The 25,228-nt window shown below is 38.7% G+C and overlaps 1 long non-coding RNA gene across 1 annotated transcript in view; it reads right to left on the reverse strand.

Moving 5' to 3' along the window:
• LOC142038009 (uncharacterized) overlaps positions 1-3,821 on the reverse strand; it is a 92,830-nt gene extending 89,009 nt beyond the window's left edge. The window contains exon 1 of the long non-coding RNA XR_012652497.1: positions 3,658-3,821. This is a non-coding gene — a long non-coding RNA (uncharacterized LOC142038009). The remainder of the gene's footprint in view (positions 1-3,657) is intronic.
• Positions 3,822-25,228: the final 21,407 nt, after the last annotated feature.

Consider the following 25,228-nt stretch of genomic DNA (forward strand, 5'->3'; position numbering starts at 1 on the left):
AGAAGAAAAGGCACAGATGACAGGCCTGACTGTATCATATTGAACATCACAGTTAGCCCAAGATAACACACCTAAGTCCACGCAACCTGGCTTCAAAAGCAGTCAAATGTTAGAGTGGAGAAATACCTCTTGTGCATTTCTAATGAAGGTATGGTGCCTAAACTGAAAAGGTTATGACAAAGCATGATACCATTTCTTGACTCACCACATGCTTTAGAAATAAGCCCCTTTCAGCAACCTGAAACAAAATAGATTCAGTTAATACCATTTTTATTTGTTTACAAGAGGAAACCTGGGATGGGAGCAGCCTGTGGGAAACACAATGCAGCAAAGAACAGAGCTAGCCAAGAGTAGTCTGTTGCCGGTAAGCAGTAGGACACAATGGGGCTTGCCATATAAACTGTGTTCACTATGCTATTTATTCACTAGATCTCCACGTGTTATTAACAATGCTCCCAGGAAGTGTCTCTCTATTTCTCCCACAGTTGAAGAGGCCATGAGGTTTACATTGTAACCTGGGCAAGTACATCAAGTGTCCATAGTATGGCTCACTCAAAGGAATCTGTTCTACTGAGTACAATACAAATAGTGTTTAACTAAAGCACTAGGCTTTTAACTGGCTGACTCTTGTGCTCCCTTCTTGCTTTTAATAGCAAGCAAGGGCCCATAAACACTGGGGAAGGGGAAAAGAATTGCAAACAAATTGAAATTCATAGTCACATGGGTATAAATTAAAAAAAGAGGTTGAAGTACAACAGCACAGCAGCCCTCCATTACAATCCACAGATACTGTTTATGCCTCATTAAAAGGACTATGTACAGATTATAATGGCAAAAGGGCCTAAAGTAGAGCTATTCTTCTTTTCATTTCAAGTCTATGACCCTGGACTCTTCAAAAGCCACTGTCAAGGTGATAAGGAAGAAGAAAAAAAAAAACCAAGATGCACCAGCAGAGAACTAGAGATGAAGATTTCAAATGCAGCAGACAATAGAAAGAACTTGTATGTTTTCCTGTATAAAAAATTTTCTTGATTTCTTTTTTCCCTTCATAAAAAAGACAAAATTCTGCTGCTAATCCAACACCAGCCCACTCAGTGGCTAAATTACACATAGATTCTCCCTGTTATGCTGACTGACATAAGGATCTTTTACTGCTGGGTGCTGTGGCGCAGCAGGTGCGATGTTGCTAAAACTAACAGAGGTTCAGGATCATTTCATACCACTGAGAAACTTCCATGATGTTATTAGTATCATGCTAGTCTAAACCTGACATAAATTATATCATAATCAAAGTCCTGTTCATTAACTCAGTGAAAATCTCTCTTCTGATTTATTTGTCTTTTGTTTCAGGCAACAAGTTTATAATCCAGAAAACTCTCTGAAGACCCATGAATTCAATAGTGCCATAGACATAGAAAATAATTATTTATTATTATAGTAATTTGAAAAATTTTGATCTTTGATATATTATTAGTAGCAGCTCCCTTGTGTTCCAGTAATTAGGAAAAACACACACATTAATGTCAATTTCAAAAGTTCATAAAATAAGTTAAAACCAAAATGGATTACAGTTAGAGGATACCCTTTAAGAGTGATGTAGCCATATTGGAGAGAGACAGAGAAAGCAACAAGCATCGTCAGAGGTCTAGAAATAATAACCTATAAGGAAAGATGAGAATAAATTTTGTCTAAGTAAAGCAATAATGACAGAAAGTATGGAAACAGCTTGCAAATATGCAGGAGGATGCTCCAAAGACAAAGGCTATTATCTCACTTCCTTGTCCATGAGGTTAAGACAAGAAGTAAAGGGGTGTCAATTGCAATAAGGGAGATTCAGGTAAGACATTAAAAAAAAGCCTTCTAGTCCTAGAGCTTATGAATCACCAAAGTGGGTACGTGTCATGGTTTAACCCCAGCCAGCAACTAAGCACCACACAGCTGCTTGTGCACTCCTCCCTGGTGGGATGGGGAAGAGAATTGGAAAAGTAAGAGTGAGAAAACTTGTGGGCTGAGAAAAAGACAGTTTAATAAGTAAAGCAAAAGCCACAAAAGCAAAAGAAGGAATTCATTCACTACTTCCCATTGACAGGCAGGTGTTCAGCCATCTCCAGGAAAGCAGGGCTCCATCATGCCTAACAGTGACATGGGAAGACAAATGTCATCACTGCAAACACCCCCCATACCTCCTTCTTCTTCCTCTAGGTTTCTATGATGAGCATGACATCGTATGGTCTGGAATATCCCTTTGGTCAGTTGGGCTCAGCTGTCCCAGCTGTGTCCCCTCCCAACTCCTTGTGCCCTCCCAGCCCTCTTGCTGGTGGGGTGGGGTGAAAAGCAGAAAAGGCCTTGACTCTGTGTAAGCACTGCTCGGCAGTAATGAAAACATCCTTGTGTTATCAACATTGTTTTCAGCACAAATCCAAAACATAGCCCCATACTAGCTACTATGAAGTAATTGAACTCTATCCCAGCCAAAAGATGAAATTCATACTTAAACTATATGTACAGACTTTTCCATCACTTAAATCTCAGTGCATGAGAAACAGGTTTGGGCTTATCTTCTATGTAAAAGGGAGTTTCACCAGACATACATAGACAAGAGGATCTTTACAGATCTACTTTCAATACTCTATTTCTCCTATACTGTAAACAACTATCTGCTCCATGGACAAAACTTGGGTGTGGGGAAGAGCTTTGAAAACATTCCCATAAACCGTTGCCTAAGGGTTTGTTGAGGTTTTTTTTGTTTTGTTTTGTTTTCCCCCTTATATCACATTTGCTTATACTAGTCATGACCACATGAAATAGCAGTATTCAGATCCCACATGGTCTTGACATTTTTGTCATGAATGTGAGACACAAGTTGTAAAAGACTTGAGTTAGTATTTCTTATCGGGAGACTAATCAGCTTTGAACTGGGAAGTTTCAATTTAAACCTGAAGGAACAGCCAATAATGGAGTGTAAACAATACTACAATACGCTATGTGGTCAATAATATAATGTGATTCAAAAAACGTTCATAACATGCACTGCAAACTATCTGTGGGCTACAAATGGCTCATTCACATTAAATTATGAAAAGGTGCACATTGCAAACATGATAGAAAAAAATGTACATTAGTTTATGAATGATATATTAACACGGACACTGCCAAAAATCACAAAACATAGTTGGGCAAGTGCTAGTCTTCGTTTTCACAGGTTGTATGGAATCAAACAGATTGCAAACCTGGATTGAAAATTCAGCTACAGAGCATTGCAGGGATCAAATGGCATTATTATGTTTCCACAAATGGAGGAGAAAAGGGAGAGGAAGGAACGTGGAAAAACTAGAAACAACAACTGCAAATAACAGGATACCTTAACTGCAATTCAATAAAAGTAATTTCGCAGCTAAGACAAAGTAATGACCACATTTCTGAGACTTGTAATACATAGAAGGAGCTGGGCCCAAGGGCAGTGCATACTTATTACTGGCAGGGTGTATGGTCTTTCAATACACATAAAATATTATAAAGCTTGATCTGACACATTCAGCAGACGCTTTGCACATTATGTGGTTACAATGAGTCTAATTTCAAGAACAGCTCAGAACCAGAAGTAAATAAATAAACTAAGGAAATAAATAAAATACGGAACTAAGTAGAACAACTAACCTTTCATAGAAGAAAGAGGGGAAAATCCAATGTGGCTATCAGCAAGACCAGCTGTATTTCTGCAATATCATCTTAATCTCTGAAGCTCATCCCACCTGGTAGAACTCAAGGGTTGAAAAATGTTGACAACAGGAAATTAGCAAGGGAGGGAGCAATTAAAATGTCTGTGACTATCTGCAACTGTAGAAAGAGTAACTGAAATGTGATGCTTTTCTGCAAAGGGCATCAAGGTATGGGCTAGCAACTCCTGCTAACTTTGGAGGATGAGCTCATGAGCTTTTTACATGATAGGGAACAAAGTGCTGCTGAAAACACTGATACTACGCAGAGCCTCCTGAAATGAGTTGCTATAGCCATCCCTGGTCATCCCAGATCTAAGAACAAGCTATTTCTCATAAAGATTAACAGATAGCTGAGCTGCCCTTATCTGGGTACTCTGCTTTTGTGAGATGGACTTAAAAAGCACTTCGGTTCTTTGTGAGCCCTCTTCCAGATGTGAGACAATGGCATGGGGTAGTGAACCTGTTTTTCAAAGGGACTAAAAGCAGTCCACACTTCTATACATTGCTAACCTGAGTGTCAGTGAGTGGGACTGTTGGCTGCCTCCTCACAGAAAGTTACCCTCTGAAGCCTTTCACACTGCAGTCTTCTGGCCATTTTGAACTGCATCTCAAATGTCCAAAACAAGAAACATTAAACCCAACATTTCACTCCTCAAGTATATGCCTTCAGTTTTGGAGAACATCTCTGAACTTAGGGCAACAGACAATTTGACTGAGTCAACTGCAATAGGCCATCCAAAAGGCATGAAGAAATATCCAGAGTGTATCTGGATGTTACTATCCACACAAAATGTAGCCATAAAAGAAAATCCTGCTGTGTTGGTGTCAGCTCTTCTGGAAGAACTGAAATATATAGAAATGAAGTGACTCAGAAGTCTCTGAAGTTAAATTATGCTTATTAGGTACCCGTAAGTACCTTCTCCAAAACTTAAGGCTGAATTGGCTTCCCCAGGAGTAAACAGCCTGGTAAGTGTGTCGCACTGTTTGCCACATTTCACACATTTAGGTGTTTCACAGGAGCTGAGTGCATTTTTGTTGTCTCTAGGCAGGAAGAGAGTTTAAGTTTCTTGTTTCTGTTGCTCACTGAAGAGATTGAACCCTTCTAAACCAAAATACAGGATTTACCAAAACTAAGCTTCATTTGGGATTACCATAATCATAAAGGACTGCAAGCAAAATTTAAATCAGAGACCAAATGTTGAGAAAAAAAATAAGAAATAAATGAATGAAAAAATTTCTTCCAAAACCACCTGGGCTGGTACTCAGTGAAGTGACAGAAAGTGAATGACTGATCCAATGGAGAATTTGCTATTGACCTTAGTGACAACAAATCTTGGCTTCCTTGCTGTTCCACTTGACCACTTTTTAAGGAAGTACTCTACTGGGAAAAAATATTCCAAGGCTACAAAGAGACATTAATTTCTCTCAACAAATTTGGTCTGACTTGGGGAAGACAAATGGCAAAGGTGTTAAATGGACAAATGTAAAAGGAACATGTAAATAAATGCATACAGCTACAATTGCTCCCCACACCAGGATACACTTTTCAGGTTTATTACTCGCCAAGATGAAAGATGTAGGTTGAAATTCAGAAATTACCCACATATCAGTCATGCAGTTTTCGGACTTGGGAAAGAAAGTCACAGCAGGAAGAAGAAAATTACCTTAGGCCTTTTCAAAGTCTAAGACAGTTTTAACACAGGTTTCAAAGTGCTCTGAAAATCCCCCCTGATCCAGCAAACATGAATAGGTAGGATGTTTATAGACAGTGACTGCTAGCTGGGATAAGACAAGCAATTGTTCCTCACCTTATATCTTGCCCTCCAAAACCTGTCATCTCACAGTACTAGAAAGCTCTGAGCTCCATTATGCTTAAATTGCTCTATATTACTACATCCTACTGCTGTTTGAGGTGGTTTGTTACAGTTATAGTCCTGCCAGGCAGGTGTAAGGAAATAAATGATACATTTTGATAGGAGGCTATTTTGCTGAACTGGATAATAAGTTTCTTTTTTCTCTTCTAGGCCACTGGTGCAAATCCAGTCCAGTTCAATAGTGACAAGAAGTTATTGCCACCTGACGATAGAACTGAAATTGATTGGCAGTTCTTAGCCCAGCTCCTAATGACTTGGTCATGAACTTACCACCACTTCTGACACAAACTGGTCCCAATGAAGCTGTATTAGCACCAGCACCCAAAGACAAGTGGGATGGAACACTACCTCTGCTGTTTATATGCCAGGGAGAGTCAGGTTACATTTTTCATTTAAAAAGCTTTCTTCATAAAAAAGTAGTTTTGTCAAGACTGAAACTTTTTTTAAAGGGAAATATATAATTCAACACAAAAATTTATCTTTTTATGGGAAGTGTCAAGCTGAAATATTTTTTGTTTTATCTTAAAATGTTGTTCTGCTTTGGAATTTTAGTTTGAAAAAAAGGAAAAGAATGACATGTTACGATGAGTGTTCAAGAGGACAGCTAGGGTGGGATTCATTTTACCTAACTTTAGACATCCATAGTGTAGGCATCAACCTCAGAGCTAATCACACCAGGTTTCCTTTATAGTCAATGGAGAGAAATAGGTACATTTAAGGTGTGATTCGTCTGACCTATTTTAAATATCTACTTTAAGATGAATAATGATCTTAAAATGACTGTCTCTCTCCACTGACTATGGTATGAGGCTACAGAGGCTATCTCAAATAAAGATCTAGCAGAGACACCTACTACTGGTCAGATGAGTCCTCTCTCAGTTGTCTAATTCTTTATTACATACCACTGCTTTTCAGCTTTTTAACACTGAAAACCTTAACTAATATGATATTTTCAGTTGAAATAAAAGGAAAGCTGTATGTTGTTTCAGAATTTTCATTTGAAGAACAAACTTCTTTTCCAAGCCAATTCAAAATTTTAAGTGAAAAACCCTATTACCTATGTATGAAGCTGAACATATACTAAGGGACATTTTAGTAGGTAAGAAGGCTGAAAAAATCATAGGTTCTCTGAATCCTGTGTCTAGCATCTCATCAAATTGCTTCCACTTACAACTACTGAAGTCAATAGAAAAGCTACAAGGCAGTTCTGTAGGATGGAGAATTCAGCCATTTTGATTTCTACTCAAAGCCACCATGCAGGAAAGGGGAGGGAACAAGACAGCTAGGATAGCAGAGGGGAGAGATGAGGACAGGTGGGACTGGTCATGGGAAGCATGCAGTGGGTGGAGAGAGCATGAAGAAATAGATGTTGTAAAGTGTGGCTCAAAAGAAGAAGGGGCATTTGTGACAGAGGGGAGAATGAAAGGAAAGTAGATGTAAGAAAGGCCATAGAATGGGTAGCAAAAGAAAAGGAGCTGTAGAGACATTAATATTTTGCATATAGTTAAAAAGTCCAAAATGAGGATCAGTATTTTCTCACAGTTCTGATCACCATTTCCTATGTTGCCAAGCACACATCTGACAAAGTAAAGCAGCACTGTGGATCCTGCTCTTCCCTCTATATTAAGTGTATCTCCATTCAGCTCCAGAGCTGTTCACAGCTGTCCTTTCCCTTTCTCATCTTATACTTCTACAGCTCCAAACCTTTTTGTTGCAGACCTTTGGTTGCATTGGACTCTGTCCAGGTTCAGCCACACAGCTGGGTATAAAGCTCATTTTGCTCAGCAGAGCCAAGTATATTGATTAAAAATAATTTACATTGATTGCCTCTGAGCCTAACACGCAGACTTTCTCCACCTCTTTGCCTAGCAAAGCTGTGAAGGAGATTTTTTTACTTACCAATAATCTCACAAACATATTAGCTTGATTTTAACTCCATTACTCAAGCTAATCTCTCTTGGATTTCCTAGTATTTACACAGGAAATGGTTCATTCATTATAGATGGTGTGTACACTTAGCTTTTGTAATTCAAGGAATGTGTTAGGTGGTTTGTGGTGACATTTTTCTTAATAATGTGGGCAGTACTGGAATGTCTCCAACTACTGTTCTCTTGGTGCATGCACACTATTTAGATTGAGAGCAAGAAACTCTCTCAGGTGGTTTGCAGTTACAAGAGAAAGTATCTGCTGGAAAGGTTAGGTATAAAATAGAGTAGTACCTTTACCTAGAAAGGAATCCCAGACTGATAATGGGGTTTCATGCAATTACATTTTAGCAATCTTCATTTGCCTTCCTCCCCTTACTCCTTTTCTTTCAGCTAGGGTGAAAAATGAAAATATAGGAAGCTGTGCAGTGGTTCGAAGTCAGACCAAGAGCACATACTTATGTGATTTGCCACACAGATCTGTTGAGCAGGAAAAAAATATATTGCAAAGGCCCTTTGTTCATTTTAAAAGCCAAGAGTAAAAGAATACAGGAGCAGCAAGAAGTCGGTGTTTGGGGTAGCTTATATACAAGCAATTTTACCCTCTCAGCATTTCAGAAGGTATGATGTTCTGTGCCCCCAAATTCTTGGGCTACACCATCAGAACTGCATACCTACTGGATTGTACTAGTACACACTGTGTTTAATGCAGCTACAGATGGTGTCCTACTACCACCATGAAGCCTTAATTTATTCATTTCAGCAGCCCATCTAGAGTGCTCTCCCCACCTTAGCCACTTTCATCTCTGTATCAAGTTTATTGTTGTGGAGAGCCTTGCTGAGTCAAGACAGTGTTCCCCTGTCTGTGAAATCTGGACTTTTCATATTGTTGCCAAAATCTGGCATAAAACTCCTTAACAGCAATGAGAAATTAAGAAGCAGGCACTTCTTTATTGCAGCGCTGGGCACACAGGGGATCACTCCACCTAGTGTGTGCACCTGTCTAGTTTAATCATGCAGGTTAAATACACACCTGTTATACATATTCACTAAATTTCTGGGAAATGTCATACATAATCATCAACTGTCAGATTAATCATTAGCATATGTAAATGTCCCTTTTACGCAGGCGTGGTGATGTCTCTGGTGGTCTTCAGAAGCCCTCTGGTGGTCTTCCATAGTCTTCCTCACTTTGTCCGATAGTTGACCTCTCTTATGTGATTCTGCCCAGTATGATTTTTGCCATCATGTATTAGATTTACATAAAAGTACATTCAATGTTAATTCTTGAATTTAACATTTCTAGTGATTGGCCCTCAATCACACCACCATATCAATATTCTTATACTAAAACATTCATTGGTTAATCTTACTTAATTCCACTAACTGGAATCTTGATCAAAGTGGGGTTTCTAAGCAACAGAACTAAGGTCCATAACGACCTCTCTTAGTTTCTTAGGACAAAACACTACAAACTAACAAATCGGTCGAAGTTTCTATGGTTAACTAATTTTAGACAATACTTATTTTCTTATGATTGTATACAGCACATTTTGAATGTTCCTAAGTTTCAATGACTACATTGCGAGCTTCAAACCCCTATATTCTACAATCTTTACCTTTTGATCAAACCCAGCTTATATAAAATTTTAACTTATCAGAATATTTGTAACAATATCTGACCTTTAATTGCAAGTGGCTGTGGGGAAACCTGATAAGCACCAAGCACAGATCTGCAGTAATGAAATGTGTCTGGAGTAGTGTTCATAAACATATGACCACCAGTAAATATTTACAATTCAACATTCAGCACAGTCACACCTAAATTAAATATTCTGTTCTAGGAACAATAACTTATTAACAGATTTTTGTATGTTTTTGCAAAAGAAAAGGGGTAGAGGAGAAGGAAAAGCTTGTAGTTACTGCAGGAACAGATAAAAGGAAAATTCCTTTTCAAAATTTCATTATATCCTTTTTTCAAAGTCTCAGTAGGCAATATAGAGATTCAACCTAGATTAGGTTTAACATGTACGGGGGTGACAGCTCTATTGTCAATTAGTGCTACAGAAGATAAGTGCTGAAAGCAGTGCTTCTAGCCTGAGTTTTCCCTGGTACTTTTGTCTTCAGCTGCCTCTGTTGACTCTGTTGAAAATTCAGATAAACTAAGAAATCAGGATTAAAAAGAACCCCAAACAAAACATCAAAAAAACCAGCAACAGATAGGAATCTCAGAGGGCATCTAGCACTCTGTTTTAGCTGGTATAGGTGGCACTGACTCATTTTGCATGGAAATATAAAAAGCAAGATAAACAGGAAATCTTGTGATTCCTATTTCCACAATTAGGCTTTAAAAGTCATTAGAGTCATTCTATCAATCTCTTAGCCACCATGGATCTTGGCCACTTCCCAAAATGATGAGCATCACCCTCCTCCCTGGGAAACTATCACAGTTCTGAACCAGCAATCCCAGCTGGCAGGAGGGGGTGGGAACAACTAAACAAAACCGAAACATCCTACAGAATTAATCAGGAGTTGGGAACCTGAGAAGCAAATGAAGGATCTGCTCATACATCATTAAGAAAAACCATTGATCACTTTAAACAGAAACCATCTCACTCTCCTGGAACCAGAACTGCCTAAATGTATGCCACATTGCCTATAGTTAGTACCAATCACTTCTTCTCCAGCCATGGTGATAAAAGTATGTGTATGGGATGCTAAATTGCCCTGGTGAGTATCTGATGGGTCTAGAAATTGGAATAGGATCTTATGTATGTTGCTCTATTTACAGCTTAATGTGTTTAATTCCTATAAACTCTTCTTTTTTTCTCTATTCTTTCACCCATTTTCTAGACACCTTTTTTTTTCTTGAAGACATGCAGTTTTGCTTGAATGCAATTGTTCTCTGCAAAACATTCTATCATCATGAGAAACATTTTGAAACAAAAGAAAGTGGAAAAGTTCATTTAGTGTGAATTGCAATTTTGTTTCCAAAGGTCATTCATTCATTTACAAATCCATTCTAACCATCCAGCTAATTTCCCTTTCTTTCACACTCATACCAAATCAAACTATTACCCAGAGTTAAATAAAATTACTTCATTGTGATTTTTTGTTTGTTTTAATGAACCCTTCCCAATCCACTTCTTTCAGCTCCTATTATTTCTGGTGTGTCTCTCCTGCTCAACCTCACCATAAACAGGAGCTGAGTGCCTTCTAAACCAACACATCAGTTACCTTTCATTTGTGTGCATCACACCATGTCTTTGCACTGCCTTTCAGTACTCACTACCACAAAGTGATTATATCCATTCATGAGTAATTATACCTCACATCAGCCAATGTTCTGTAACAGGGAGACTGAGCACACCTCAGTGGGGAGACAACTAGAATTTGGAAGCCCTGAGTTCTGCCACTAACTGCAGTTTTAGGTACAACATGTACCAGTTTCCACATCAGTGAATTGGAATGGCTGGTATTTTATTTCCTTCTTAAAAATTTTTATGGTCTTACAATTCAAAGTGCTAAACATAGCAAAAAAAGGTAATCCTTCTAATAATGATAATATTTTTGCATTAACATAGTTTTATTATTTTGGGTTTTTTTCATTAACTGATTAAAAATTACATATGGATAGAACTGGCTCAGGACATTTCAGACAATTAGGATGATCATCTGTAAAAGAAATACTGGTATAGACTTAAAATAAAGATAATATCAATAGACTAAGAGGGCTAGATAAGGTTAAAATTAGGTAGTATGTTAAATTCTAAGAACCCATAAAATGAAAGTTTCTGAGCTTGAAAGATGGTCAATACAGAAGTGTCCTAAAGGTCAATATTGGGACTAGTGATTTTTAATGTGTTACTAATCCAGCAAAAGAAGTAGACAGCAAGATATTGAAAACTGATAGAAGGTTAAGTTATTTCAGCTAATAATAGCCTGCAGAGGATTGTGAAATTCCCCAGCTTTACTTAAAGTCATTGGAGATCTGGACAGCATGATGGCAGATTTAATTAATCTTAGATAAGCAGGAAATATTGTACATTGACACAATAAACAAATCAAAGTCACTGAGTCTCTAAGCCTAGCAGCCAGCTACTCTAGTGGAGAAAGAAATGGAGGAGCCAGCACAAGCAGTTCAGAAGCTAGATGATGAACACAGTTAAAATTACTTAGCTTAGACACAGCATGAGGCAGATGTATCCTGTAAGCTTGAGTGCAAACAGGGTGTTTGGTGTCTTAAATCAGGGAGAGAGAATAACCACGAACATTTTGTTTTACATGTTTTGTACAATATAATACACAGCTCTGTCAAGCATTTAAAAAAACCTGGTTGTTCACCTTCAAGAAATGTAGAACAGGAATGATACTTAAAGTAAATGGAGGGGATTAGGCACCTGGCTAGATTCATAGGTAATGAAGATTATTTTTGCAGGAAGAGACCTGCTTGAAATATTTGTAGGGAAACTTAAAGGGAATATTTGAAATTTTGAAGGATTCAATGAAAAATACTTTCTTGTTAATATGAACAGCTGAGACACCAAAAGAAAGGGAAATGGAGAAAAATATGAACATAAGCAAGCACAGAGCTTGCTGTGCAGGGAAGAACTGTGGAAATGCCACTGAAGTTAAGGCAGTTAATGTGATTTGTTTTAAATAAGGACCAGACAAGTTGTTAACGAATAGCTAGCTACCTTTGTAGTTAGGTAGTAAAGGTAATCAAATCCCACATTTCACAGTGCCAGCTAAACCAACCAATTTACCATTTGATGAGCACCAGTATTCGCTGGGCAAAAAGGGATTGGGGTACTTTCTGTGCATTCTGATTTTATTCCTTCCCTCAAGCATCATAAACTCTGTTCTTGAGAAGTTTGACCAATTAGCTATAAAAAATCCTAGCAAAAAACTTCCCTGCTTGCCTTGTCTGTGCCTATGGAAGTCTAACAGGTCTCTCAGCTATGAATGGTCTTTGATATCCACCCTATATATTGCTTTCCACAGTAGCTGCCTGTCATCCTCCATTCAACTCTTTAGTTACCTCCTTCTAGAGGGTTTGGTTCCCCTTCTTTGACTCAGTTGGAGTGTTATTTTATTGCACAAGTTACTCACTGAAATTAATGGCACTCATCACAAAACGTTATTCGTTAACATAAATAGGAGAAGCAAGAGTGAATACGAAGAAATTATCATGGCTTTTTGCTCTAAGAGGACAAAAATTCCCCCCGTACAAAAATACACTAAAATCTGTCCACATCAGAAATACCTGGGAGAATTTGCCTCACTGTTCCTTTTTCCCTAGGATACCTATCGTTAAGTCATTCCTGTACTTGTGTGGGAGATCTGTAAAATAAAGTCATTATTGGGCTCTAGGATTCCCGCTTAGGAGAGCATATACACCTAACAGAGAAACCAATAGCATAGCAGAGTTTAAGCTTCAGTATTTTTTCTGAATGGAGGTAGCCTGCTGAATCACAGCCTTATATTAAGCATTTAACCTATTGTCTGCCACTCTGTCATAAAACAAATGCAGATACATGCTGGTAGAGCAAGCTCCTTGAATCATCTAAGGAAAAACTGCCATGACATTCTCTATTAAGCTTCTCAATAGGAGTTTCTCTTGCCTCATTTTGCTTTATTCCTCAAATCAGAAAAAGAAGGAAAAAGAAGATAAATTACTCCCCCCCCCCCCCCCCCCCCCCCCAGGTTGACTGAGCTTCAGAGAATGTCAGGTCTGGTCTCTCTTGCTTTCCTTAGGATTGCCCAGATGGCACCTTTGAAATGGATGTGTCTAATTTCAGAGCAAGAAAAGGAAAAAAAACCCAAGAGCGTCTAAAGCAAGGTGACTTTTTCCTGCAGGCTTTGATGTGTTAAGATTCTATGGGAACATTTTTCTCTCTTTCCCTTTGCCTGACTGTCTCTCTCTGTCTCTTTCTCCCCCCCCCCCCCCCCCCCCGCCCCGAGATGCACAATTAATGAAGCACAGAGATGCAGCTCATGACTGGAGCCTGCTCTGTGTTTGGTTCAGCTGGAGTGGTCTTAGCAAGTAAAGGACACATTTACTTTATTGTTTTTTTGTGGCCAGCTTGAGAAAAAGATATGTCAAAATGACTGTAATATCTTCTTAAAGTAGAGTAATGGGGCAACAGGGTGCGTGAATTTCAGGCTACCAAGGGGGCTGCCCATGGAAGTGAAAGAATTAAATACAAAGGGGTTTTTTCCTGTTATTACAGCTGCGTGTATTTTGGTTGGTTGGTTTTTAGACTAGATGTGTTCTTGCTATATATATGCTAATTTATAAATACTGAAGCTTGTGATGTATCCAAATGATCTGCCAATTCACCTTGACTTCAGTGAATCATACAGATACAGATAACTTTCCCAAATTCTTACATTGCAATTTTCCAAACAAATGCTATATTCCATTTTGAAATTAATTAAAAATTTCTCCAAGCTGAGATAGATGGACCAGCAGATACATTGACAGAGAGGTAGATAACTAGAGCTTTACAGGTAGGATGAAAATTATTAATTTATTCTCATTGAATATGTAAGTATCTCAAGACTGAAGCTAATCACTGTAGTTCTACTGTATAACTCAGCTTTTTTCTGTTTAATACAACACAAAGTGGTATACAAAAAGAAAATAAAGAAATATTTTAAAAGTAAAAAGCTGCATAATTAGAGCTAAAGAGCTGAAACTACTGCAGGCAAAGGATACAGATTTCAAGTGAGCTTGAGACAAATCTTTAACATCTTTGACCTTCTTCGCTTACTGCAGAATAGCTGGCAATGGTGCTTTGCAATTGCATGCACAGTGCTTCAGATAATTTATTGTACAGTTTATACAGTCTTTTGTAATAAAAAATTCAGCCTTCAAAAGCAGGCTTTATTGTGTTGGATAGGTAAAAGCCTAAGACAAAAATGGGAGATTAAACACATGACAGGAAAGTAAACCAGTTTTGCACTCGTCTGTCATCCAAAGAAAAAGATCTTCACAATAAAATCTTCTAAGGTCTTCTAAATTTTTCAGTGTGACTTTGCAGAGTTATTAAAGCAATAAATAAAACAATAACTTTATAGCAAAAAATACTTAGATGGTGTCTGTTCCTATAAACCTGGCTCATTTGGGAGCTCTATGAAGTTCAACTAGCAAAGAAAGGAGCTCAGGTGGTGTCTTGTATTACTAAGTTGAGTTCGTGCTATTAATTGAAATAAAACTTAGTACTAACTGAAGTTTCTCTGTTCTATCTTCAGTACCCTGGTAAAATAATTTTCTGCAGTCCTCTTCATTCAAACAAAGGTGTGTTACAATAGATGATAATTTTTCTCTATGTTACTTTGAAAGATAATGTACAAGAAGTCTGATGGAGGATACTGCTGGAACTGATTGAGTCTTATTGGCTCTGGCCTTAACGGTGTAAAGGGACAGTTGAAGCCTGGTCTTAAAATCAAGTTGACTACCACCTTGTCATTGCCTTCAAGAACACCACAAGAACACCATTACCTTGCATTCCCATGTTCTTTCTTCCTAGAGATGGAAACAAGGGTCCATGTTTTTCTTTAGTTACTGTAGCAGTGTACTGGGTCTTTGAAGACCTGTTGTTGTATATTTTAAAAAGCTTTTGACAAAGGTGTACTTCAACACCATTTATCTGCAGTGTATTTTCTATATATTTTGTATTTTCCATATATTTTGTTGAATCAATGATTCTTTTAGAGTATGAAGAGGTATGCAGCAATGTACACTCTGCTGTTAACAACTGTGACATTGGACAGGTAGACCAAGTAAAGGTCCTGCTCCCAGGACTCTGATTTCAGTTGAAAAGACAAACCCTTTGCTTCTACTAGTTTCACTAGTGAATTCAGTAAATGCCGTCTTTGTCTGATTGTTTCTCTATAAAAGACATACATCTTGGAATAAATATTTACATAGATATATCATCTAGTTCTGCTTCTAGAGAGAAGATATTTTCAATAAACTGGAGCTGTGATGAGACTTGGGAGTATTAATATGCATAATATTACAGTGAAGCCCACTTACAAGAATGACCTGAATTATGTATTTGTAATTCAATGTCCCAAGCTTTTTAATGTACTCTTGAGGATAGTTGCAGCTGCAAAACAACTAATGTTAAATAGAATGAGTATAGAATTTTTGTTTTCCATTTTTTGCCTGTTTTTCTCCATCAGAGATTCTTTTTATTTCAGATGCTAGCTATGACTGTCCCAGATCTCCCCAGTGTATACCTATTGCAAAATGTATTTCCCGATCCCGGCTCCTACTTTTAAAAGGCACAGGAAATAACCTGAAGAAAGCTTCTTGTCGGGGAATGTGGTGGAAATATGTCAACAGATAGTGATTGTTGCAGCAGAAGATATTAAAGAACACAAAAGCTAGTACAAAATAGCCCAGGAGCTGAGCTGAGATGCAATAGTATTGTGAGGAACTGAGCCAGATCCATATCCGTCACTTAGAGAAACCACAGCTCTGGATTCAGCCAGCATCCTTGTAAGTACTAAAACAAAAGCCAGATTCTCAAGGCTCTCAGAAGTTCTTAGTTTCTATTTTTATGTTGAGGAACAGATTTTCCAAGGAGCAGGGTAGCATAGTTTGTATAGCCTTTGCCACCTGGACTGAAATGTAGCTGGGCAAATGACTGTTCTCACTTCTGCTCTTGCTTCTGCTCTCGCTTCTGCTCTCTTCCAACTCTACAGCCTGTAGCCCTGAGGTAGTTACACCATCTGCACATTCCCCAGGGACATCTTGAAGCCCAAGACCCAACAGGCCCTCAGAGCTTCTAACGATCCAGCTGCCGAAGACATCTGCAGAGCCCGTTTAGAAAGTCTGGTCCTTCTATTCTTACCAATGTGCTATGACTGTGCTATGAGAAGGTATTCCTTCGTCAAAGTATTTTATTCTTATACTAAATGCTGTTCTTACATTATTTTTCTACTGATAATGTGTGTGTTTAAACATGGGAAAGAATAATCAAGGAAACCTCTTTGGAAGAACAGATTTTATTGACACAGCTCAGACTTTGGACAGTACACATTATTTGATGGAAGCTCTTCATCTATTTGCCTTTCTATGAGAACAGATAGACTTGCATATCTCTTTCAGTTAGGGGCAGTGTTCTGCTATTTATGCCAGTAAAATCCTCCAAAACTCAGTGGAACAGACTGGCAAAAGACTTTGGACTTAGGTAATTTACTTTATGAAGAAGAACCTGATGAAAGAGAGAATACAGAAAATACAGTCCACAGGGGCTAAGAATAATAGAACTGCAGTGTTACACATCACTGACTCACCTCGTAGGTTATAGAGTAGTGGCAGTCTGTGAGACATGGACATTGGAAAGTGGTCCATGAGATGATTGCAGAGGAAAAATTAAAAACCAATGGCGCTGTTGCCCACAGTCATGCAAGGGAACAAACAGATAGAATGGGAGGAAGTAAAAGGAGTAAAAGGTCAAAGCTTAGCCTAGTTTGTAATTATTTGTAAATGAAAAACATTGTGGCAACACTACAAAGGATGGTGCACAGATCTTCCTCAGACAGGATAAGTGCCCATGGAATATATTTTTTTAAAGGCTAAATGGCATTTTGATTAAAGAAAGTGGTAAATATTATCATGCAACACATTGAGAAGAATCAGCAGTACCTATGTTGTGAAGAAATCCATGACTGCAGTTCAGGACAAAGATGTATAGCAATGGCTGTTGCAGAAAAAGTGTAAGGAGACACAGAAGATATGTTAACAGAGCCAGGCTTCAACCTATTTGTGACAGGAAATCCTGCTTTAGGCACCAGGGACAAGATGTGCTGCCAACATTGTTCACACTGTGTCATTGAAAGATATGGAATTACACTGATTTACCTGTAGAGGTCTTGCCTCTTATTGTGGAAGTCACTACTGTGCTTTGGGTTGCAAGAATATGAAATGCAGTTTTAGCCTCTCTTCCATTGTAGCATATCAGTCAGACAGTTTTCAATGAAACAATTTTCACAGGGAAATACTAATCCTTGTTTGCCAGAAAAGGTCCATTCTAGAGAATTTAAAATTTTAAAACAGGTAATGAGAACAAACTTGTCAAATTATGTGAGATTTTGCAAATCACATAACTGAATATTCCTTTTTTTTTTTAACATTTAAATAAATTCATTGTGAGAATGACGGAGAAAAAACCAAGTTTGTCCTGATTTTTATTTCACAGACATATGTTGTATTTATCATAATTCAGGACAGCAAAAAATGTAGAACATCTTGAAAATTGCCTTGGAACAGAGAAAATAGCTATAACCAGATACCTCTGAGCTCAAAATTCATCTACTGTCTCCCCCATGGCAAGCACACTATCTCCAACTCCTGCATTGCCACATGATCTATCACTCCATTAATTGCTCTAAGTCAGCAGCTTAAGGGTTAAAAAGAAACTTTATCAGGGACTTTGTCATAGAAGTTTTCTGAGAACTGTTAATTTGCAGCATGCTATTTAAAGAAAATGTCTGCTCATTCAGAGGATAATCTCAGAAATCTGTGGGTTTGCAAAGTGGCAGGTACCCAGCTCTCCCTTGGCTGAAAACAGCAGAGAATTACTTTCATATCTACCTCCCACGTACAGGAGCTTTTGCCTGGATTTTTCTGCTCAGTTCATCATGACAAGGCATTTGAGGCCGTGCATTTGAACTTTGTTGGAAGTTTCTTTATACATTTAAAATGAAGGATTCTGAGCCAAGTGCTAAGGCTTTCAGTGGAACTAAGACATGGGTACAAGTTGTCAAATATGATGAGGGGTTGTTCTGGAGGCTTAGGCTCACCATTTCCAGGCTCAAATACTAGTATTTTCCATTAGCACAGCTATACCATCCCTTCAGTCATTCCTGTTGTCCTTCTTTGAACATTTCCTGGCTTTGCTAAATACCATTTCCGTCCAAGAAGACCAGAAGTGAACAGTTTTTCAAGCTGTGGGAATACAAGGGATTTAAGCTTCTAAGTTATTTTATAATCCAATAGATAAATAGTAAGGTAGATTAATGGTGATGTGTGAGCCAACATAGATTAACATGTCTATGATCACTGATCTGTGGCTGACATGCCAAAACTTATTAATGTCCTCAAATGGATGTCCTTGTCTGGTTTGGGTGGCTCTTGGCAAGCCAAAAAAATTCAGACTAATTATGTCCATTACTTGTTCTCTCAGGCCTGCAGGTTACTCCTGATTAATTTTACCTTTGATCTTTAGTCTAAATCTCTGCTTTTGGCAAGTACCTGGAAAGGACACAGTGTTTACAAACATTTAACTAAGCATTTTTTAGGCATTCAAAAGCACAAAACTTGTTTTTGCACTTCATTAACCTAATCATCTTGTCTAGTGACATGAGTATACTCATCTACGTATCTCCTCTGTTTTTACCCAGATGTAAACTGAGGGTATGATTCTGCTGTTATTAATGCCAGATCTCGGCACTTCTGCATCACAAACACTAGAGATAGAGGCAGTTCAAGCAGGAGCACATTTCCACACTGCACGGGCACTGCCAGATCAGCCAGGCTATACAAGAGGACCTTATGTCCTGTATATGGCTCCTATTTCAAATTGTCCTTTTTAATTCCACAAAGGGCAATCCTTGAAGCAGAAGCAGCAGACACATGGACCTAGGCTTGTTCAAGTCCTACAAAGCTGTACAGAGATTACCTGCATGCGGAATGAGCTTTCTCATTCACTGTGCACCACACTTGGCTGGAAGCAGTACATATGAAGATGCCAGACTGATCCATGTCTCTCTCTTTTTTCTTCTTTCTCAGTTTAACCAGCAGTAGCTAGCTTTTCCATGCCAGGAAGCAGCAGCTGCCGGACTGCTCCCCTCTGCCTTGCTGAGAGCTTAATATTCCTGTTTGCACCTTCTTAGCTGCTTACATTCTGAGAGGAAAAATTATGAAGGATGTTAGTGGGAATTCTGATGAGGTGGTACTTTGCAGTCACCCGTATCTTTGAGAACCATTCAGGATCAGCTCAGCTGAGGATGAGGACAGCGTGATTTTGTGTTCTGTCTGCCTCAGGCTTCATCTGCAATGGCCCTGTCTTCATTGAGTGAAAATTATTCCTGATCTGCATGTTGTCAGGGTGAGGTTGGCAGCCCACAGGAAAAAGCAATTCATGCAATGGTTATGTTTGCCTGTTTTGTATTTTTCCCTCAGTAAGCTTGGCTAGAATCTCTGCCTCTTAAAGCAGAAACAGACAGATCCAATCACTGAATTGAGGACAGATGAATAATAACTAATAATAAGCTCTGCAACACAGCAAGGGGCCTGAAAGTGGAAACCTGTACATCAGTGGAGCTGGAATGGAAAATTTCGTTAATGAAAAATTGGTTTGGAATTTATGCTTGTCTGTGCAAGCAGCTGGGCTTGCTGGAACCACAGGGGATGCAGATACTTTATCAGTTAGAACTTCTCCTCTCCCCTCTTGTTTTAATTAAATAAAGACATTTGATACGAAAACCTTTTAACATCTCTCCCAGTCACCTGTAGGTATGGGCAGGAAGCTCATCCTGTGCTTAGTCTTGCTGGCAGTCACTCAAGGGCTGGTTTTTGCTGCAGTCAGCAGCAACATGTGTCATGAATTCAGGCAGACTTTTGTTCTGTTGACTGTATTCACAGGCACAAGAAACTGCACAGAAATCAGAGGTCATTGTAATAAATTTGCTTCTTCCTGCCCCACTTCTGCTCTCAGAACTTGTGAATTCATTGGAGTAGCTCAGTAACATATAAAATACTTGAAGACAAAGAAGTCAAAATATGCACCTATATAAACACTTGCATGTATGTATATAGGTACATATATGTACACGCATTGTAAACAAACACATGCATGATATACAAAAAACGTGTGTATACAGAGGATTTCTGCTGGTGTCTACCCTCAAATATCTGTTCAAAACACATGCCCTCTGCAAATCTTTGCAGTATTGACCCGGTAGCATTCTTGCACTTTCAGTTCATTCTGGTATAGTACGTGTCACTGAGGAAGGCTTATGAGCTTGGCTGTTTTTAACTTCTACATAGTAAATTAATGGCTAGGTCTTCATTGCAGTTCTTTTGCTTTCACTGTGCTTAGTTAGACTTAAAGCAGAGTGATTGGCCCAATTGTCTCTAGAACACAAAACTGGAATGTAGTAATTCTGTTCTTTTCAGTTTTTAAGTGTTTGTATGACATCCTAGCTCTGCCAGAAAATCTAACAGGAAATAATAGGCCCAACTGAGCTCTGTGTAGCTCCACTGAACTTAAATTGAGCTACCTCAGGGAAAAAATCAGGTTTTTAATTATGATTATTACTCTGTCTTATTATTTTCTCTTCATAATATCATGGTGATTTTAAAACATAACCAACAGACACTTGTCTGGAATCCTACTGAGTACAACACAAGCACAAGAGGGTTAGGAACTCCATTTGTACAGCAAATGTACAGCTCAGCAGAGCACATAAATCCACACAAAACTCAAGGCATACATTTATATTCTGTTGCCTTCTTTGGAACTTAACAGGTATGTCTGGGTAATTTGCCTACTCACGTCCTGATAGACTGTCAGCACTGTCAGCATGGTCAGTGACAATAAGGAATGGAAACGTCCTATTCCCCACACACACCTGTGAGAGCTTCTGGTTTCTGCTGTAGCCCAGAAGCAGCACAATTGCTATAAGAAACATTCTACCATGATAATTGGTTCACTCAGAAATTGCACAGGAAGAATCTGGTCATGTTGAACATTTAGTCCATTTTTGTTTTTGAATGTGACATTTTCAGATAAACGTTATGTACCTGGTATTCATCCAGTGTACAGCAAAGCACCTTAAGAAGAGGAAAGTGAAACAATAACATGACAATCATATTCTAGGCAAGTAATTGGGAACTTCACATAAAAATTTCACTCAGCATTATTTTATGCTAGATATATGAAAGTGTGGAGTCAGACCTCACAAATGTGGGATGTGATAAATCTATTCTGATCGGTGTGCCTATTCATATGATACTGGCATTAAACCATACTAAGTTACAAAACACCATCCATTCACATTCTAAATTTGTCCAGCCCCATCTGTGTCACTGGCATGATTTGTTACTTCTTCTGTACCAGAACTTGGCAGAGGGATGTACCTGCTTTTCATACAACAAATTTCACTTTCAAGCCACAGAGTACACTTTTGTAACAGCTGGGAGTATTTCTCTGTTATCACAATTTTATATAGGTAATGAAACAGTTGAGGAAATAGGCCATAGAAAGTCGGGTGGTTTGTCTAACTATCACAGTTCATACACAGTCTAACAGAACTGCAGGCAAGTGCTTTTTGTGAAAGTGCTTCCTCAGTCATGTTCCACAGGCCAGTGGTTGCATGTGAGATAACCCTTAGTGAATTTAATTGCTTGGATGCCTGGCACATTAAGAAAAAAATCCTCTTCTTCATTCTGGATGCATATGCCAGTAGTGGAGTTACCAGCAGTGAAAAGATCCAAAAGTTTAGGAGCTTGTAGCACAACTTTAATACTGTGGGTTTAAGTTATCTGTGAATAATGTGAAATCTGAAACTATTTCACCAATGATTCACAAATTAAAAATGGGAGTGTGGGCTAAATGCATCAGATGAAGTATTCATAATGCATAATTCAAGTATTGGAAAGGCAACATTCCCATCAGTTTCAAAAGATTGTTGTGTCTTCATTTGCCTTCATATTTTATTTTTTTTTCCTCTTTGCCTTTTCTTTTTACATAACCCTGCTCTCATCACTAGACTAGTGATCACAGAGCTTTCAGCTCTGAAGAAATAACAGTCACCCCCACCCTGCATATCAACAACCTTTGGTCAACAGATTGATTTAACATTTCACAGTGCCCATATTCTTCATTTATGATTGCAGGAAACTGAGACAGGATCCTTTTTAAATCCTCTGATGCAGTTTCTGTATAAAGAATCTTTTTTTTTTACTAGCACTTCCCTTCTTCAGAGGGAAAATAGTCATAGTTTGTGGGCACTGATACATACAATCCCCATATTCTCAGTGGGGCATTTCATATTCTTTCTCACAGTGTTAAGAGAAATGACTGCTAAACCCCAGTTGACAGCTGCATTACGTTTATATCACCATGAACCAGAGTTTTCCAGTTTTCCAACATGCCAGAAACAAACATGAATATCCTGTTATTACCATGCATGGGGAAAGCACTGATAAAAATGAGATCTGGGTCAGCAAGGCTTGTGCACATGGAAAAACACTCCTTCGTGCTTGAAATGTAAACATGTAGATCACTTCTAAATTCTTATTTAAAGATATTTTTCCAATCATTGCCATAATTAAGAAGGTGAGAACTAAATGAGACCCAAATCTTCCACCTAACAGAGGAGTCTGTGGAAGCTACAGAAGCAGCTCACTGCAAGCAGATTTGGGAGCAATCTTCTATTATGTTTCAGCTTGCTCTCTAATGGTTACAAATAGGCTTAAAGCTTAATGTCCTTTTCAAAATGTGTTAGTGTTCACTGTTAAAGCTGTAGCTGCAGTTCAAGGTATTATTTGTGAAGTTATATTGTAGTCATGCTTCACTATATCCTGATACAATATGAAATTTAGCTAGAAAATATTTCCAAGGTAACAAGGTCATTTTCCTAAAATCAACCATGTTCAAGACTGCCTTTTAATTTTCAAGGACTTCTTCCCACAATTAAATAGACATTTTTCAGTGCATCACTTCCCTTGCCCTTCTCCCCTCTCTCCGTCGTCCCTCGGCACTCAAATGAAAAATCAAATAATAAATGTTTGATTTAAAAATGTCCATCTGCAGCCAACAGAATGAAAACTACTTTGATTTTTGTGAAAACTTATGACTCTTGGTCCTGGAGTGCTCAGCTGAAGGGATGGGGAAAAAGGAAAACATTGTTCACTGCCTCTCCATGGTTTTTCAACCAAACACTCTTTATGGGTTTGGGAGGTTCCCCCCAGGCAGCAAACCTCCAGAAATGTCCACTTCCTGTCCATGTATTTGTCAAGTGGGGATGGTTCCACAAACTGGTAAAAATTTCTTTTTTGCAATTTTACCAGTGGCAGTCTAGTAAATATTTTTTCAGATTTTCTATATAACTGTATTTTAATGCCTTGCACAAACAGGAAGAGCAAGCGAAATTTGATCAGACATACAGAGATTACAGCAGTGACTGTAATCGCTCTTTCTTTATCATTGACACGTTTCTACCACTGACACAGGAAGTATGGTGGGGATAATCATCACGTACAAGCTGGTGCTCAGACCACTGGTGTTTGGGGCCCATTAAAGCACCAGTCTGCAAGATCCCAAAGTTAGGAGCAGAGATTGAAGATCCAGGGCCCCAGCAAAGCCCAGGATTTTGGTAGAGCCCCAGTTAGCAGTGTTCATGTGCACACCTCTTGACCCATAACAAGGCTGATGCACATAGCCCAGTGAAAGACAACCTGACCTTGCCACATCTGGATCTGTGGCTCACTCATACAGGCTGTCAGTGCAGAGTGACCGAGCATGAGCCTCAGCAGCCAGAAATCACCATGAGAGCAGAACAGAAGGTGCTTTGAGCTACCCGAATCCACATCTTGGAACTGTCAGGAGCCTTCATCTGAAACATGGACACTCATTACAGCAGGTCCCTACCACATGTGTCCCTGGCTGGTCTCTTTGGCAGCTCTGTAATGACAGCAGACAGCTTGGCTGTGTAGCTAGCCCCAGGAGAAGGTTGATCATCTATGTTCAAACAGCTGGATGCATGGTACCAAGACCGTACTCAGAAGAAAGAGGAAAAAGCAAAGCATTTAATCTACTCTGACACAGCAGCATCCTTTTATGTTCAGAAGGCAACTTGTTGATGAAGAGAGGTACTGCAGACTGATGACTTCTCCCTCCCTTAATTTTACCTATAATTTATGAATAATGTGTGATTTCAAGACATTAAAGTACAGGACTGCTAATCCAGAGAAGGCACATCTTTTTGCACAGAGAGCTGTCTGACATCTTGTGCTAAATATTAGTAACTAAACATATATCCAATACACCACACAGGGTTTTAGAAGTTTAATACTTCTACCACCAGTAATACATGTCACACAATGTCTGTGTATACTAAGGCAATCCAAATTCTTCCTCCAGGGTAAACTCTGTTCACAAAAGAAGACCACTTCTATCTCCTTTCCTCCAGTATACAGGATTTCAAATCTATATCAGTTCATTACAGATAAAAGAGTCACTTTCTTCTGAAGCATCACAGATGTGCAACAGAGAGAAGGTAGTGATCATGACAGACCATTGGTGCCTAACAGGGAATGAAACAAAAGATGGGTTTAATTGTAAAAGCTTGGGAGCCAACAGATTTGGCATTTCTACTGAGATGTATCAATTCTCACTCAACCTTTCATTTTCTGTGCCTGCAAAAGGGATTTTTGCTATCAACTTCCATGGCAATAGAACCAGGCTGCTGATGTCTTTTGACTCAGTTTCCCAGTAAATAAAATGGAAAGGCCTGTATGTCTTTCATGGGCATATAAACACACTAATGCTGGCCCAGCATGCTGAGATCCGTGTATTCGATTCCAGAGTGTTATTGAAACTGATTGATGCAGTTCATTACTGCGCTGTAGGCCAGACCAGCTTTTAAGTCCTTTCCATGGCAGTAAATTTTGGCTGTAGAATAA

This window comes from Buteo buteo, chromosome 12 (assembly GCF_964188355.1).
Source record: "Buteo buteo chromosome 12, bButBut1.hap1.1, whole genome shotgun sequence".
Lineage (NCBI taxonomy): Eukaryota > Metazoa > Chordata > Aves > Accipitriformes > Accipitridae > Buteo > Buteo buteo.